We start from the raw sequence: 19,249 nt of genomic DNA on the forward strand, positions 1-19,249 counted from the left end.
AACACAAAAGACCCCGAATAGCCAAAGCAATCTTGAGAAAGAAAAACGGAGCTGGAGGAATCAGGCTCCCTGACTGCAGACTATACTACAAAGCTACAGTAATCAAGACAGTATGGTACTCACACAAAAACAGAAACATAGATCAATGGAACAGGATAGAAAGCCCAGAGATAAACCCACGCACGTATGGTCACCTTATCTGTAATAAAGCAGGCAAGAATATACAATGGAGAAAAGACAGCGTCTTCAATAAGTGGTGCTGGGAAAACTGGACAGCTACATGTAAAAGAATGAAATTAGAACACTCCCTAACACCATACACAAACAGAAACTCAAAATGGATTCAAGACCTAAATGTAAGGCCAGACTCTTAGAGGAAAACATAGACAGAACACTCCATGACATAAATCACAGCAAGATCTTTTTGGACCCACCTTGTAGAGAAATGGAAATAAAAACAAAAATAAACAAATGGGACCTAATGAAACTTAAAAGCTTTTGCACAGCAAAGGAAACCATAAACAGTACGAAAAGACAACCCTCAGAATGAGAGAAAATACTTGCAAACGAAGCAACTGACACAGGATTAATCTCCAAAATGTACAAGCAGCTCATGCAGCTCAGTATCAAAACAACAAACAACCCAATCCAAAAATGGGCAGAAGACCTAAATAGACATTTCTTCAAAGAAGATATACAAATTGCCAACAAACACATGAAAGGATGCTCAACATCACTAATCATTAGAGAAATGCAAATCAAAACTACAATGAGGTATTACCTCAGACCAGTCAGAATGGCCATCAACAAAAAATCTACAAACAACAAATGCTGGAGAGGGTGCGGAGAAAAGGGAACCCTCCTGCACTGTTGGTGGGAATGTAAATTGATACAGCCACTATGGAGAACAGTATGGAGGTTCCTCAAAAATTAAAAACAGAACTACCATACGACCCAGCAATCCCAGTACTGGGCATATACCCTGAGAAAACCATAATTCAAAAAGAGTCATGTACTGCAATGTTCATTGCAGCTCCATTTACAATAGCCAGGACATGGAGGCAACCTATGTGTCCATAGACAGATGAATGAATAGACAAGATGTGGCACATATATACAATGGAATATTACTTGGCCATAAAAAGAAATGAAATTGAGTTATTTGTAGTGAGGTGGAGGGACCTAGAGTCTGTCATACAGAGTGAAGTAAGTCAGAAAGAGAAGAACAAATACCTTATGCTAAGACATATATATGCAGTCTAAAAAAAAAAAAAAGGTTCTGAAGAACCTAGGGGCAGGACAGGAATAAAGACGCAGACACAGAGAATGGACTTGAGGACACGGAGAGGGGAAAGGGTAAGCTGGGACGAAGTGAGAGTGGCATGGACATATATACACTACCAAATGTAAAATAGATAGCTAGTGGGAAGCAGCCGCATAGCACAGGGAGATCAGCTCAGTGCTTTGTGTCCACCTCGATGGGTGGGATAGGGAGGGTGGGAGGGAGACGCAAGAGGGAGGAAATATGGGGATGTATGTATATGTATAGCTGATTCACTTTGTTATACAGCAGAAACTCATTGTAAAGCAATTATACTCCAATAAAGATATTTTAAAAATAAATAAAGTAAGTATCTAAATCTACTACTCACAAAAAAAATGTTATTTACTTTTATTTAAAAAAAAAAATAGATGTTTCCCTTTGCCAAGCCCTTCCTTCCTGCTGCCAACCACAAGGTCACACAGCTCTAAGCATTTCCCCCACACAGTCTTCAGCACCATTTTCTTCTCCTTTCCCTCTTTGAAGGCTACCTTCTTCCTTTCACCAACACTGGATACCAGCCCTAATCTAGCTTCTCCCCCACCATAGGTTTTTCAAAATGTTTTCTCATCAAAGCTCAGCTTGCCCTACAAAGAAATTTTCCCATCAGCTGTTCAGAAAACTGTTTTCTCCAAATCATTACATTAATGACAACAATAATGATCTCAGAAGAAAAGGAAGGAAGAGAGAGCATGTCTCCCATTCTCATCTCAGAAATCTTCAAAGCAGAAAGTAACACCACAAACAGAGAGAGGGTAACATACTGTGGAATGGGGAAAGAGGCAAGCATCAGGAACAACCCAAGTCAAAACAGTTACTGATTCCACAGATTTGAGAGCAGACCCGGCCCTCTGGCTTGTCACTTTCTGCAGCATATTATCAGGATATGTATAAGAAGGCCAGGGAGAGTGGCTCTTTAGAGGAATTATGCAGGAGGTATCTTTATGTTTTCCAATCACCAACGTTTCAGAATGTGCATTTCCCTTCCCTGAATTACTACCTCTTCACTCCACATTGATATATCCATTCCAATAAGGATTTATACAGTTTCAGTTCTTATAGGAAACCCTCTTCATGTTCAGAAAGGAAATATATGGAATCTTTAGAAAAAGCAAATTTCATGACAACTGAACAGTGCCTACGATTATCTGAGAAAAACTTTAGAGACTAAACTTCAATATGTAAGGCCATATATATATATATATATATATATATATATATATATATTATCTATAATGTTATATGTAGGAATATATATTATGTTATTAATATTATATATAATATATATTATAGCTGCAAACTATTACTCTATAAGTATTTCAATGTACAGTATGCTCATAATATTTTTCTCCTTCCTTCTTTTTCATTATCTCCCTCCTTCTGAATCTCTCCCCTCCCTTCCATCTACATCATGAATAACATTAATTTCTATCATCCATGGCAATCAGTATTTTTTTTAGAATTTCATCTCCAATTTCTAAATATTTATGATTCACCCAGAAACTACTGATAAAGTTCACAGCATATTCATCTCTCACATTTCTCATCTCCAGTGGGGCTAAAAAGTGCCCTTCAGTTAGAATGACGGCCGCTAAAAGTGTGGCCATGCCAGGGCTTGTGAATGGACAGCAGATATGGGCTACTGGGGGCCCTTAGCATTTTCTTTCAAGATCTACATGGAGGGTGGGATGGGAGTGAAGAAGCATAGATATTAGACGTTTTGGATTTGGATAATAAAGGAGCAGAAAGTGCATTAGGCCTGGCTTGCTTAATTACTACAGGGAGCAAAAGAGGAAAGAATGAGAGAAAGTTGAACAGCCATCAGAGGATGATTGCTTATAAGTTCCTCCCTCCTCTGTCTTTATACTGCTACCAACCAGTTGGGAAACTGCCAGCTTCTCCTTGAAATTAACTCTTTTACACTGCCAACAGCATATAAGTTCTGTTTAAATAAGTCTCTCTGTACAGAGATGCTGTTATTTCAGAGAAACAAAGTGGCGAAGGGTAGAGGAGCTAAATGGAGTCCAATGGGAGGAAACAGACGGCAAGAAACAAATAAGCAAAGAGCTACACACCAGATTTCAAAAGCTGTAGTTTTATTTCAAAAGCTGTAGTTTTATTTCGGCATGTAACTAATAGTTTGGAAAATTTAAATTCAACTTTTCATAGAATTTTGGAGTTCTAAGTTACTTCAGAGATAGCAAAATGCAAGCATTCCCTTTCACTCTTACATAAAGAAGGTGGAGTCCAAAGAGACAGAGAGATTTGTCCAGGGTCATACATGTAATAATGGTGATTAATTTTAGGACCTTGAACCCAGGTCAGCTGAAAGACAGAATGGTGGAGTTTTGGGAAGAGCTCAGTACCAGATATAAATATGAATACTGTCAAATGCTACAGTCAGAGTCATAGGTAATTGTATACAAGGCATTTATCATTCAACTGACAATACTTATTAGGATCACTAATTACTCAAAAATTATCGTTAGAATTGCAATAAAAAAATAAAAATAAGAATAGAGTAAGATATAAATCACTTTACTTTGACACATTTTCATCTGTTTCATATTTGCAAAGAGAAGAAAAGAAAGGACTCCAAAATCATACAACTCAGTAGTCTGACCTCTAAATGGCAGATATTTATGATTTTAAAAAGTCAAATAATTGCCATCTCTGATATCTTCATGATTTTAATATTTCTTTTAAAATCTCAATTTCTAGCAAGCTGAAGTGCCACATTTTCTTTTTAATCTAATTAACAGCTGAGAGACCCTGGGCAAGTTACTTAACTTCTTGTGAAGATCAAATGAAGTACTTTATGCAGAAGTGTTTAGCCTGGCATCTGGTATATAATCACTACAGTATTAGCTGTTTTTATTAGTAGTAAACATTTTTTTAATGAAAAGAATAAAAAGGGAAAGCACCTATTTCAGAGAAAATGTAGGATTTGGCTATAAGCATCAGTTCACTGTTAGTAACAGCTGGTCTCTTTATAGGCCTTTAGGATACAGATTACACAAAATATATATATATATATATATATAGGAAGAGGAAAAGGGTAAAACTTTCAAAGTTCACCAGTTGTAGCCTACAGCATTTCACTCAAGCTCATTAGGAAGTTTACATTTATAATGTAATCTCTTTGAAACAGATTTGATTTTTTTTAGTAAGGATCTTGTAAATTAGAACTTTCCCAGGGGGCTAACCTAATACAAGTTGTTCCAGAGGTAGAATTCCTTCTGATCAAATATCTGAGAGCAGAAGAATAATGGTTCACTAAGACTGTAGCATACTGGTTTATGTAATTAGCAATGAATATCGGAATACCAGGGGCAGCATTAGCAATTAATAAGACCCTTGCCTTCGGAACTGCATTTAGCAAAAGAAATACATTTAACCTACATAAAAGAACCGTGCAAATTAGCAGTACAGTGTCTCAGCCCAGCTGTTGGAAAGTATTTCCATATGGCTTTATAGTACACCTTTATTTTACCTTGGAGATTAAGAAAGCTTTTTAAAAAAATACTATTTCCTAAGGTTCTGTGCTACACAAAAAAGTACCAGTACCTCTATACATTTTGGGGAAATTGGCTAATGTATGAAGGTTACAGTTTACATGCTTACCTTTTCCTACTACCTCACCTACCAAGATTCCTATGAATGAAGTCGTACTTCCATCAAGCTAAGTAATTCAGAAGTAAATTTAGTTCTTACAAACAATGCATGCAGGGACACTAGCTGTGGAAAGGACTGATGCAGAAATGAAAGAAAAAAGCAGATGCAGGGTTTTTCCTTAGTTCAACTTGATATGAAAATAAGGCCCTTAGGATAGAATGAGGTTCCGATGAAACAGTGACCAGCACATTGCCTGGCACCAAGGTGACACCCAATCGATGATGGATAAATCAATGAATACATTTTTAAAAGTCATTGGGGTAGTATGAGTTTTGCTATTATTTGTAAGGAATATCTGAATCCACAAGACCAGATTCTATTCAGAAAGACTGATGATGAAAATGCTGGATCAGGAATATAGCCTTGGAAGAATCCTGCCACTAAAGGGAGGTGAACAGATTTGAAGTCAATAAGGTAAGTGAACAATGAGAGAGCAATTTTTCTGAGCAACTCAATGAGTGGAAAACTTTTTTTCCAACGTGATCAAGACAGTTTAAGTAATAGAAAAACAATCCATTAAAGGTGACCCTCATTTTTTTATTGTGATTTAAAGCGTAAATAAACGTACATTATAGAGACAAACTGCTAAAATGCGACGAAGTCCTTTTTACTGTGTAATATGAGTCCTCTAACTTTTTCTATAAAGGACTAGCTAGTAAATATTTTTAGTTTTCAGGGCCAAATTTGGCCTCTGACACTGCTGCTGCTCTGGGTCGTCCTCTCCCTTGGCCACTATCACCTGTTCCTCCTCCTTCTCTTCTTCCTCCCTCTTCTGTTTCTCTTTCTTTTTCTCCTTCTCCTTCTTTTTACAGCCCTTTAAAACTTTAAAAACCATTCTTTGCTCATGGTCTGCACAAATACAGACTATGGGCCAGTTTTTTGACCTAAGCCATTGTTTATTGTTAGTGTTCTGTTTCCTTCTTTGCACAAATCACATCCATGATGGATTGAGTGAAATTTCCCAGTTCTGCTTCTTTCAACTTTGAACTTAACCTTTAAATAAATCATCTAAAAATGCAAAGCAGTATAAATGCAGAATTTGTAAACATTTTTGTTATTTTTTTCTCATTATTTTACAACTTCCTCACTCATACCTTATATTTTAGTATCTTATTACAGCTACTCACCTTGCACAGTCTTTCCAAAGCATTCCAGTTTTCCTAGAAATGTCTGTTACTTTTTGAATTCATATTTCAAAGGTTTGTCTAATGTTCAATAAAATTACAATAACCAAAGCAGGAATAAACAGGTTGGAAACAAACATAATGTCTCTCGGAAAACACCAAATTCAATTGGTAGAAGTAGTGTGGTTGTACACTAGCCTTCTAGCTGTAAGCCTTCAGCACACTCCGCGCATTGCTAAATATGCTTTAGGAAGGGAAGGAAGCGTATCGGTAACCTTGTGATTCAGTTTAAATGCAGGTCCATACAGAAAGCTTTTGTGGAATTGCTTGGGCACAATGCCCAAAACTTTACAAATGGTCAGAGAGATAATGTCCCACAGTAGAATAAGAATACCTAACATACATTGAACACTTAATTCAAACCACGCAATTTTACATGTATTATCTTATTTAATCCTCATTACAATACTATGATGTAGGTACAAGAGTTAATATCCTAGCTCTAATATTTAGTAGATACGTGACCTTAGCCAAATTGCTTAGTTTCCTCATCACTTAATAGAGTAAAAGCATTTACCTAATACAGCTTCTGTCTATTCTTTTAGCAAATACATGTTAAATACCTACTATCTATTAGGCACTAAGGATACAGCAGTGTTTAGACCAGTGGATCATTCTCAGTGTGGTCACTGGCCCAGTGGCATCAGCAACACCTGGAACTTGTTAGAAATGCAAATTTGGGGGCCACATCCCAGATCTACCCAATGAGAAACTCTGGAGTTGGCACTTGGCAACCTATGTTTTAACAAGCCCTCAGATGGCTCTGATGCATGCTAAAGTTTGAGAACCACTGGTTTAGAATGTAAGGTCCCGTCCTCTTGGAACTTACATTATAATAGATTGTTGTGAGCATTTTTACTGCTCCTAAAAGTAACAGTAGTAGTAATAGTATTATAACTATGTAGTGGGGCAATACTGTAGAACTGTTTTCATTAGACATAACTTCTATCTGTACTTACGTTATAAATATGGCATAACATTAATCATAAAGAGATGACTCTGAAGGCAAATTTTAAAAAGTTGTTTTACAAACTTCAGAGAAGAAAACAGTCATTTAAGGGTAGGACAGGTAACATAAATCATCCCTATAAGACTGCCCTCTCCAGAGGAGATTGCGTGTTCTACATAAGAGGCCACAGCTACTTAGCTGCACCCAATTGTTACTACGTAGAAACTCAAGCCTAGCAGTGCCAGATTTTATGATTCTTTCAAGTGAAGCTAGAAATCTGGAGTTTTATATAAAACATCCTGGCTTTTAAGTATTTAAACCTAATTCAAATTGTGGATTCAACCAAAGAGGTCTGCAGCCACATTTGGCTGTAGGATCACTCATTTGCAACTTCTGATTTTACTCATTCCTCTTCATTTTACATGCATACAAATGAGGGCCCAGTGGAGCTCAGAAAGTTATTTAAGTTCACAATTCAACAAGGAATAGGAACTACCATTTCTGACTTTTTTCACTATCCCAGTGCTTTGCTTAGCATTCTTCCTATTCTAAACCATTTTAACCTACATTGTTAGCTTGGCGAAGGGTAGGGGCAGAGATGAAAGTTATATATGAAATGAGAAGTTGCTGCACACAGTAGGATTTAATAAATGCTTATTGAATTTAAATTCCAGCATGAGTTAGAGACTTTCAAAACTCTCATACTTCAAATATTCAGGTTCACAGAGAAGTGTAGTGTTTTGGTTTTTTGTTTGTTTCTTCTTTTAATATACCAGCCTGACCTGATTTTTGGAAAGGGGCTGCAGTTTTGTTGAGAAAAATTCAGACTGTTTCTTACTGTCTCTGAATATTTTCACCCATCTTTATTCCTTTTCTTTGTCCCTGTTTGCTCAGGTCTTAAATTATAAGACTGTAAGAATTTTGGTTTGTAAATGCTATGTTTGCATGCAAACAAGAGGAGGCCACTTCGTTTGTACAAAGAGTTGAAAGCCCAGCAGATCTCCACAAGGCCAGATTCCATATGAGGCACCTCACGTTGCACCCAATATGGCATTTCCAGGCCCCAAGTGAAGTTAAAGTTAGCCATACTATACACCATCATTCAAACTTGTTTAGATTTTTTCTTTTGATTCATGCCTTTGCTGCATTTTGTACATCCTCCTGACCATTCTTAACAGCTGTAACAACACTTGTGGTATTACCAGTAATTTGCAACTTATCAAACATGATTGAACCTTGTTCTTTTGTGTAAACGAAACAGAACTCTTTGGTTGGCTTTCTTTATACTTTGGACATAGTGTAAAGGAAATGGAGACTATATTTGCATGCCAGACAATGAAACATAACTCACAGTGTATACATGCCTTTGACATTGTAATTACTAGCTGTTGTTTAGATTCCATGTATGGTCACTGGCTTTGGCTGTGTTGAAATCAGCTGTATCAACATTTAATCAAAGTCTTATAGATTTTGGTTGTATATTTTTCTAACGTCAAAATAGAAATGCTGAGACTAAAAAATAGGTTGGAAGGGATAGAAATGTGTGTGCAATACACTGCAAAAATAATGAACACTCACAGCATAATAAATGAAGTCCATTCTGAATTTGTCAGTAATGAAATCAAACATCACATGGAGCCCATTTAAAATTAGGATTATTTCTCTAGCATTTCAGCAACTTCTAATTAATTTTGCTTCAGTTTACATTCAAAATAGCTCCTTCACAACATATTCTGTTGAAGCATTTTCTGATTTAACATGAAATATTAAAAAGAAAATAACTGTAGAATTTTTTCTCCTAAAAAATGTAATATATAAATCTTGGAAATCACATATAGAATATACACCCAACACCATATCATTTAACAATATATAATATGATGATATTCAGCAACATGATGACTAGTATTATCTTGTTTCTGAAGAGTGAGATAAACTTCTGTAGATTTATATATGGGACTTCTAAAGTTTCATGTACAAGTTTTTTTTTTTTGGTGGTGGTAGTGGTTGTGGGGAGGATGGAAGCAATGATTTGTGATGCCAAATCCTGGCCTTTTGCTCTATGCCTTTGCAGAAGACTTCCAGGATAACAGTCCTCTCTATCCTTTACGTGTGTCCTTTCTTGATTAGGTATCCCCATAAAATTTAAGGCTATAGAACCATATGCCCAGAACAAAATTATGTACATATCAGTTGATTCATACACTACATGATGATATGTTAAGCAGTCTTTTTCATATTTACAGAATCAAAGGACTCTTACAATGCCATATAAAACAACTGTGGTGTAAATGCAATGCATGCGGGATCTTTCTTTATTCATTCAACAATTATCATGTACCTGTGATGTGTAAAGCACTGGAGTAGTTACTATAGGATTTACAAAGATAACTAAGCATGAGATCTATCTTTCGTGAGTTTTTAATCCCGCAACAAACAGTAATTATACAACAAAGAAAGCAAGCCATGCTGGAACATAATTATATCATGTGGGAGCTCAGAAGGGAGAGGAATTACTTCCAGCCATCATGATCAGAGAAGTCTTCATGGATAATGATACTGAGGAATAGATAGAGTTGAAACACACAGGGTTAAAGAGACTAACGCTCATACTCTCTCAAGAAGCCGGGCCTCAAAGGTGAGTTTCAGGACACTGAGTCCATGAGTTTAGATATATGATCTGAAACCAGAAACATTATTTAAGACTAGATGAGTATATGGGAAATTAGAAGATGAAATTAGAGGCACAAAAGAAAAACTGAGAGGCTGTTGCAATGATTTAGATAGAAAGTAACGAGAACAGGCAGGGCAGTTGATGTGTCAATCAAGAATCAGTCTGGGAGACTAAGTGTCCATCGACAGATGAATGGATAAAGAAGATGTGGCACATATATACAATGGAGTATTACTCAGCAAACGAAATTGAGTTATTTGTAGTGAGGTGGATGGACCTAGAGTCTGTCATACAGAGTGAAGTACGTCAGAAAGAGAAAAACAAATACCATATGCTAACACATATATACGGAATCTAAAAAAAAAAAAAAAAGAAATGGTTCTGATGAACCTAGGGGCAGGACAGGAATAAAGACGTAGAGAATGGACTTGAGGACACGGGGAGGGGGAAGGGTAAGCTGGAACAAAGTGAGAGAGTAGCACTGACATATATACACTACCAAATGTAAAACAGACAGCTAGTGGGAAACAGCTGCATAACACAGGGAGATCAGCTCAGCGCTTTGTGACCATCTAGAGGGGTGGGATAGGGAGTGTGGGAGGGAGACGCAAGAGGAAGGGGATATGGGGATATATGTATACATATAGCTGATTCACTTTGTTATACAGCAGAAACTAACACACCATTGTAAAGCAATTATACTCCAATAAAGATGATTTTAAAAATAAAAGAGGCTAGGAAAATTTAGATGATTAAAATTTCAAACTTGAATGACTTGAGGATTATAAAGAAGCTAACTGTTAGGACAGATTAACAAGTTCAAATGGGGGCATGTAATTTTTTTTTTTTTTTAAAGCAAGTTGTCATGATCAACTAGAACCTAGAAAAAAGAACAGAGCCAGAGATGCAGATTCACAAAGTGGCTGCCCATTGGTTGAGGACATTACCAAGGAGTTACAAGGACGAAAGGATAAAATCTAGTTTAAAAGGTGAAAGGTCCAAGACCATGTATTGTTGAATTAGCCAGACCCAGAGAAAGAAACAGACTATTGTGTAGAAGTCAAGAGAAGAGATTTTCAAGGGAAGCTTGCTTTCAACAATATTAAAATTTTTAAAGAATATGGGAAGAACATGGACTAAACTTGAATTTGGTAATTAAGGAATTATTGGAAGATTTGTGTAAGATTGCTTATAAAATTTTTTTCTTGGATTCCTAGACAGATATCAATGCAAGAATAGTTATGGAAAAACAGAAATAGTAAATACACAATTATAGACATTTTAAAGAGAATTACATAGTGGAAACACAAGGAAGAGTCTTTTTCCATTCCTATTCATATGCCTAAAACACCCCTTTTAAGAATCAACAACTATAAAATCTGCTTGCTGCAGAACTATGTAGTAGTCTCCAATAATGAATAGGCCAAAGCTTCTAAAAGTGATTATAAAATACAAAGCAGAATTAAAATCTATTACTTACTACTACTATTACCATCCACACAGTAAACTGACCCATAAGGCAACTTTTCCACTTAGGCTGTTCTCTAACCTCAAAGTCAGGTAAATGGATTTTAAAAGTAGCCCTTAAGACTGGTTGAAGGTCAGCAGATTAAACTCATGGATGAGTCGAATATACTTTAATTGTAAAAACATTAAGAGAGGTATGTCTGTGTCATAAAGGACTTGTAGGAAACAGGAAATGTTGATTTTTTTTTTTTAATTGACAGAAGCATAGTTAGAGTTTAAGATGAAAAGAGGGATTCTTTAGAGAGACAGACGGTATAGAGGAACACTTGATGGAATAAAGTCAGGACAGAAGAAAAAAAAAAGCAACCAAGGGGCATTATTCGATGTCTCACATTTGGAGAAATGGTCTATTTCTTCCCCTGATGAAATATGGAAGAAAAGCATGATGGCATAGAGAACTTGGAAATGGATAGAGAAGTCTCATAATTATATGTGCGTACAAAAAGGTGGGATTTAGAGTTAATACAAATAAAATTCTATATAAAACCAAGGAACCCATAGCACATCAACTCAAAAAAGTCAAATCCCTTGGTAACATTTAAAAATATTAAATAGCACAATTCTATATTCAGTATGAAGTGCAGCCAGCTTTTGTATTTTGAAATACATATGAATAATGTTAATCATTTGACGCTTAGCCAAAAGCCACTATCTGGGGCTACTACGGACTGATTCTTTGTGCTGGAAAAGCTCCTCAAAGCAAGGGAGCAAATTTAACAGGAAGTCTGACTTATTATTCAGTCTTAATTTTTAGATAGACTGTTTTTCTTAACAAAGTTTACCAGGAGTCTCTAAATACAGAGACAAATCCAAATGTAATAAACATAAACATAAAATATATTTAATCTTACTAACAAGATGTTAAATGCCTAGATTTTATAAAGACAGAGTTAGCAACAAATTTACAACTGCTCCATGGAATTTGAATGGAACTTTATCTGTCAATAGGTAGAGATGAAAGAGTCAGCATATAAGGCAAAATGGAATGACTATAAGCCCCTTTGGGAGAAGATCTGAAACATGACTTTTTAACTTTCAAGGATATTTAAAAAGCTATCCTTGTTTTATGAAAACGGAAAATGATTTTTCAAATCTACAATGCTCCCCTTGTAATAGCTAACCTCTTTCTAAAGAGAACTTCTTTATGGGATAAAAGCTTCTTTTCCTGTTTGTTTTAATCAGAACACATGGGGTGTTTTGAGATAATGACAGGAGTTTCTCTGGTTAAAGAAACTCAAAGGCAGACACAGAGCTGCACTGGTGACTGTTACTCGAAGACATAAGAAGACATTTCATGGGGAAAGCACTGTAACAGCCCTTGAAGTGTTTTTGAATGATGGCAAAAGTCAGCACTATGTCTTTTTATCTAGGAGAGAAAAGGAGGAAAAAAAGATGATGAAGAAGAATGACAAGTGACAAGTAACATCGCCCAGATCACCCTTTGAGGAGCGATAACATTGAGTTGAAATTGCTTTTGCCAGAAAACCCCTCCCACCTAGAAGTCAAAGGTTTGGGGTCTTTAACTGTATCCTCACATGAACAAAACCAATGTTCACTTAGTTTGAAAATCATAAATTCAGCACATAGTATTGATACTTACTATATGCCAGGCACACACAGGGATATAACAATAAAAAATATATAAAAATCCCTGATCTCACTGAGCTTACATTTTAATGGAAAGACAGAGACAATAGCCAAAATAACTAGGTAGAAATTGTTTGTTTGAGACTCATAAATACAATGTAGAACATTAAATCAGAAAAGAAGGATAAGGGAGTAAGTCAATAGGGAGAGAATTAATATCTGAGGGAAATGAAGGAAGGAGCCATATGAATATCTGGGGCGTACTCTAGGCAAACTGGACTGAAAGTACAAAGGCTCCACGGCATGAATATGACTGGCAGGTTCATGAAAAAGCACAGTGGCCAAGGTTGTTGAGTGAACAAGAGGAGAGGAGCAGAGGATAAAGTCATAAAGATAGTGTGTAGTTACTTATGGTCCATTAGAAACACATTGGTTTTAACTCTGAGCAAAATGGGAAGAAATGGGAAGTTACTGAAGGAGGTATAGAGTGCCATGGTATTCTACTCCGATCACTGGCTGCTGTAGTGAAAACAGCAAAGAGTGGCAAGAACAGGGATACCCATTATGAGATTATTACAATAATCCAGGTGAGAGATGATGGTGAGTTGGACGAGGATGGTGGCTGCAGAAATGAAGAAATATGGTTGGATTCCAGATGTATTTTAAAGCAAGTGTTGACAAGATGTTTTGATGGATTGGATATGGGGTGTGAAAGAAAGGGAATGACTCCAAGCTTTTTGGTCTGAGCAACTGTAAAAATGAAATTACCATTCACTGAGATGAGTAAGACAGAAGGATAAATTTGGGGTGAGGGAGAAAGTCAGCAATTTAGTTGTAGGCACGTTAAGTTTGAGACACCTACTGTATATTGAAATGGAGACAGTACATGAACAGTTGGATTTAAGACTCCGGAGTTCACAGGGGAGGGCTGGGCTGCAGATACAAATCTTGAAGCCATCGTCATACATGTGGTATTGTAAACCATGATTCACTAAGGGACTGAGTGTAGATAAAGAAAGGAGGGGACCCATGTTTAGAGGTCAAGTAGATGAGAAGGAAATAGTAAAAGGGAGTGGGAGAAAATGGCTATAGTAATGGAAGACAGATAAGAAGAGTGTGGATCTTCGATAACAAGGGATGAACGTGTTACAAAAGAAAGGAGTGAGCATCTGTGTAAACGGCTACTGACAAGTGCAGTACTGAGAACAGCCATAGGAATTTGTATTGGGGACGTCATCGGTGGCCTTAATAAGAGCAATTTCAGGGGAAGGGTGGGAATGAAAGCATAGGTAGGGCAGGCTCAACAGAGGATGGAAGGAGAATTCTGGAGAAAAATGGAGACAGGTCTTGCAAGGACATCTGCTGTCAAGGGAAGGAAAGAAATGGGTGCTCATGGAGGGGCAAGTGGAGACAAGAAAGCTTTGTTTTTTTATACGAAGATGAAAGAAATAACATGTTTGTATACTGATGGGAAAAACCCAGTGGAGTGGCCAAATTTGATGATGCATGAGTGAGAAAGAAGTGCTGCCTTGATGTTTTGAAGTATGTGACAGAGGTAGGAATATGGGGCACAAGTGATGAGCTTGGCCTTTGTCTAGAACACAAACTATTCATCTGGTGACACAAGAACAAAAGCACTGAAGCTGAGATACAGGTAAGAGATGATGCAGTGATAGAAGAAATGGATGTTCTCTTCTGATAGATTTGATTGTCTTAGTAGAAAGAAAGTGGCTCTCAGTTAAGACTGAGAATGGGAGAGAAGATGTGGGAAGTCTGAGCACAGAGGAAAGGGCATGGGTAGTCATCTGACAGTGTGGAAATGCAAATAGTTAGGGAAATAATCGCTGTGATTCATTGAGGATTGAATTGGGTTTAGTGATCATAAAATTATTGTGTGACTACCCTTTGTCTTTTTTCCAACCATACTCAGCTGTTTGGGTGCATTCATACAACTGACAGAGAGTTAAGTTTAACTGAACTTTGAATGTTCAAGAGATTGAAAATATCGACTGTACTTTTATTTTTCGGTTGCACCATCATTAAAGTGTGGTACATATATGAAATGTTCTTGATGAACATTAATTTCATCCTGATGAAATGTACTTGGTGAAATATTGCAGTTCTATACCTTAAGTTCAAATCCATGGATACATGGATTTGCCTAAGTAAACTGATTTAAATTGTTTCATAATGTAGTATATCTTAAAACCAGGGGTTGGCAATTTTTTTCTGTAAAGAGCTAGATAATAAATATTTTAGGCTCTGTAGGCCACATGGTATTTGTCACAATTAGCAAGCCATAAGGTTTTCTATAACAGTTACTCAACTCTGCTGTTGTAGTCTAAAGCTGCCACAGACAACATGCACATGAATGGGTGCGGCTAGGTTCTAATAAAGCTTCATTTACCGGAACAGGTGGCAGGCAAAAATTGCAGGCCTTAGGTTGCCAGCCTCTCTTTTAAATTATTGTAATATACCTTTCTTAAATCCTATGTGAAAGTAGCTGACATGTATTTGATAGCTATTAATAAAATATTTAGATAAAATTTGTGAAACACCTTCAAGCGTGCCCGGCACGAACTAACCTACTTAGAACAGTCCCTTTCAATGGAACATATGGTTGGAATCCTTGGTACTCAAGAAGTAGCCTACATTTCAGCAGTGTCATCATCACCTAGGAACTTCTGAGAAATGCAGAATCATGGGCTCACCTCTGACCTATTGAACCAGAGTCTGTGTTTTAAAAAAGAGCCTTATGTGTTTTATATACACATTAAAAGTTTGAGAAGCTTTAGAAGGTAATACTAGGATTTTCCACTTGTGAAATCAAATAACCTATAACAAATATCAGAAGGATAACAAAACCCAGAATAATATGAGGCAAAAGTGGGGAGGGAGGGGGAGAAAAATCATTTCCCCATAAAATGATGAAGGGATAAATAAAATGTGGAATATCCATACCATGGAGTATTATTCAGCCATAGATGAACATTGAAAATATTATGCCTAGTGAAAGAAGCCAGTCACAAAAAGGCCACATATTTTAGATTCTACTTATATGAAATGTTCAGAATAGAGACAGAAAGTACAATAGATTAATGGTTTCCAGAGGGGAGAAAGAGGAGTGACTGCTAATGGGTACAGGGTTTCTTTATTGGATGATGTACATGTTCTGGAATTAGTGGTAAAGTTTGCACAACTCTGAATATTAAAAAGCACTGAATTGTACACTTTATTTATTTATTTATTTATTTATATATATATATATTTTTTTTTTTTTTTTTTTTAAATTTACATAGTAACATTTATTTATGATTTGGTCAATGATTTTGCACAGCACATTCCATAGGTTGTCCCTTATTAGCAATGCATAGATCTACATGCTGTGTGAAACTGCAACAAAGCTAGAGCTTTTACACAGCATTTCCAACCTTAAGTTGACAGCCGGACACTCTGCGATACACTGTAGTTCAGATTTATTCCGAACACATCTGTACCTTTAGCATACTCCAGAAAAAGTACTCAAGGGAGTTAAAATCTGGTGAGTGGGTAACCCATTCCACATGGCCACATGGGCCAATGCAGATTTGGAAATTATCATCCAATTAGTCCCTCACCACTCTGGCATAATGGGGTGGTACACCATCCTATGGGAACTCTTCTAAGTGCCCTTCCCTTAGCTTGTAAAGCGTAGCATTAATTCATTAATCGATCACTTAATGTGTTGGTTTTGTATGGTAAACATTTATTTATGTTTCCAAACTTTATGACCAAACTGTAGCTGGCATTTATTACTAATATACATAATATATGCTTTGTTAATTAAACTTATGACAATCCCGTAAGATATCACTATTATCTCCATTTTACAGATGAGAAAATAGAAGCAGAGAGGTTCTATAACCTGACCAAGATCGCACAGTTAGTAATTGATGGAGCCAGCATTTCAACTCAGGCAAACTGAATTTAGAGTCCATATTCTTAACTCCTAAGTAATGCTGCTGCGTAATGTTAGAGTAATACATGGTAGTAATGAAACCATTTCCTGGTGCAAGTATCACTTCCATGCAATGAAGTCACTATAGACAGAGTTGTATCTTTATTTGTAATGGGATCTAAGCCAGAGAATTTCATTTTGAGAGACACTATTCATCACCTCGGGCTAAGAGAATCGTACACTTAAAATGGTGAGTTTTATGGCATGTGAACTACATTTCAAATTTTAAAAGTCGAAAAAATTGGAAAACAAAGGCAATGATTTTAAAAAGTGATGAAAGGTTTTCATCATAACAATTCTGTGGCAATGGGGTTTAAAGAGTTCAAGGGTTTTGATAAGAAGAGATGATGAGATACTGCAGCTCCTACAAAACTGAATAAAATAAATATCTGTAGTCAGAATGACTTTTTATTTAGACTTCAGGTGGGTTTGATTGAAAGGATGAAAAACTTTAGAGAAATTGATTTTCTGGTTTACCTAAGGTAATGTACTTTGAGTTACACTGGCAGGAAGGTTACCTGGTGACTATTACTGAGAGAGAGAGAGAGAGAGAGAGAGAAATTGAGGCGGGGTTGGGTGGGGGGAGGATTTTGTTTTGGTATGTTACACTGGCTGTAACTTGAGTATCTTCCTGTATTAACTAACATCCTAGATCTGTACCACCAACCCCATAACACCACACCCCGTAGCCACAGACAGACTTCAGGTTTTCCCTCCCTGTCTTCGTAACAGTCTTAGGCCCAACCACATAATGTGAATTAAAAGATCTGGATTGTTTGTCTGCATTCCAAAAGGAATCCCAACTGTTTGAGTGTTGCACATAGTTGGGAGTCAGTAATAACACATAGAGAGGGATGACTGAGTGAGTCACACTAGGGAAATCACAGGCTCAAGTTGAATCTAGGCTACAATTGCAGATGTGCTCTCAAACACACTCACAATGAGAATCTCCATTTATTTACAGCCTCCTACCTGTAACTTAAAACCTGTTCACTTACAGTCACAACATACAAGGCCCACAGGTTTTCCAAGTTGCAAACTGATTCTCAAATAATGTTGAAATTTAGGTAGCAAAGTGCTTATATTTTGAAAACTATAAGCAGAATATTAATACATTAGATACTAATTTCCAGCAAGCTGTGATTTTAAGGCTTTCGAGGATTATTTTCTTCCTTAAATCAATAGCATCAAACTCATCGATTTATGTGCAAATCTTATTTCTTCTTTTCCTGCACCCATAGTAAAATGTATCAGTAGTATAAACTACAATCATTTTCACAAATAAAACCTAATATCCTATAGAATTCCATTTTCAATTAACTCAAAACCTGATTTTAACTCTTTTTATTACAGTGAATGTAGGATGAGCAACAGTGAGTTAGAAATAAAATAGATTATAATATGCTAGGGTAAATTTGATAAAGCATCTTTTCATCATAATGGGTTTATCATGGGTAGTCCTACAGCTTTAGAAGGAGAAGTTGAACTATGTCTCTATGTATCCTTCCTTAGGACTTGTTCTCAAGCCAGTGAAGCAGAGAGTGATGTTACCATCTCCATGGAAGAGAGGAAGAGTAGGTACTAAAGCTTAGACTATCCATCTGTGCAGGATGGCAAATAGATTTCACCATTTGTGTCCATTTAAGAGCTTAATTGCGGCTGCCTGGAGCTCAGACTCAAGGAGACTCTGAGGCTATATCCAAGTTCCCTAATCCATTAGTTATATCTTCTATGGGCTTCAGAAGTGGGGAATAGGTCAAATTCCTATATGGTATGGATTGCTCTGGTTATAATTTCAGTTCTCAAAATCTAATCCCTCTCTATCTCAGTTAGCCCATGAGAAATTATCTTCTTAGAAAGCCATACTCATGGTGAGAACTCAGCTCTCAACTTAAAACCATTTTATGAGAGGGAATTTTCAAGAAACCTAGCAATCATCAAAGTGAAAATCTCTTCATCAAATGCATGTTTTAAAAAAATTACACATCAGAAAGGTGGGAGTCATCCCTGGAGAATACCTTCCAGGGACATGATTTGCTTAGTCCAGGTATGCATGGTAATGCATCAGAATGCAAGTCCTTAGAAAAATAATCACCCATGCTGTCCATCTTTATTTACATGTATTCACTTCTTTTCATTCATCCTTTGACTTTAAGACCCGTAAGATCACCAAAGTTTTTTCTTAATGTTTTTGTTGCACAGCCATTTTCTCATATAATTGCCCATTTCTGTTAAGGATTTTTGTCATCTCTTCCAAGCAATCAAAATATTTGACATGGAAAAATAATCAATCAAAACTACGTTTTGGAATACATAATATATAGACATACATTCT

This window comes from Balaenoptera physalus, assembly GCF_965194825.1.
Source record: "Balaenoptera physalus genome assembly, chromosome: 8".
In the NCBI taxonomy this organism is placed as follows: Eukaryota; Metazoa; Chordata; class Mammalia; order Artiodactyla; family Balaenopteridae; genus Balaenoptera; species Balaenoptera physalus.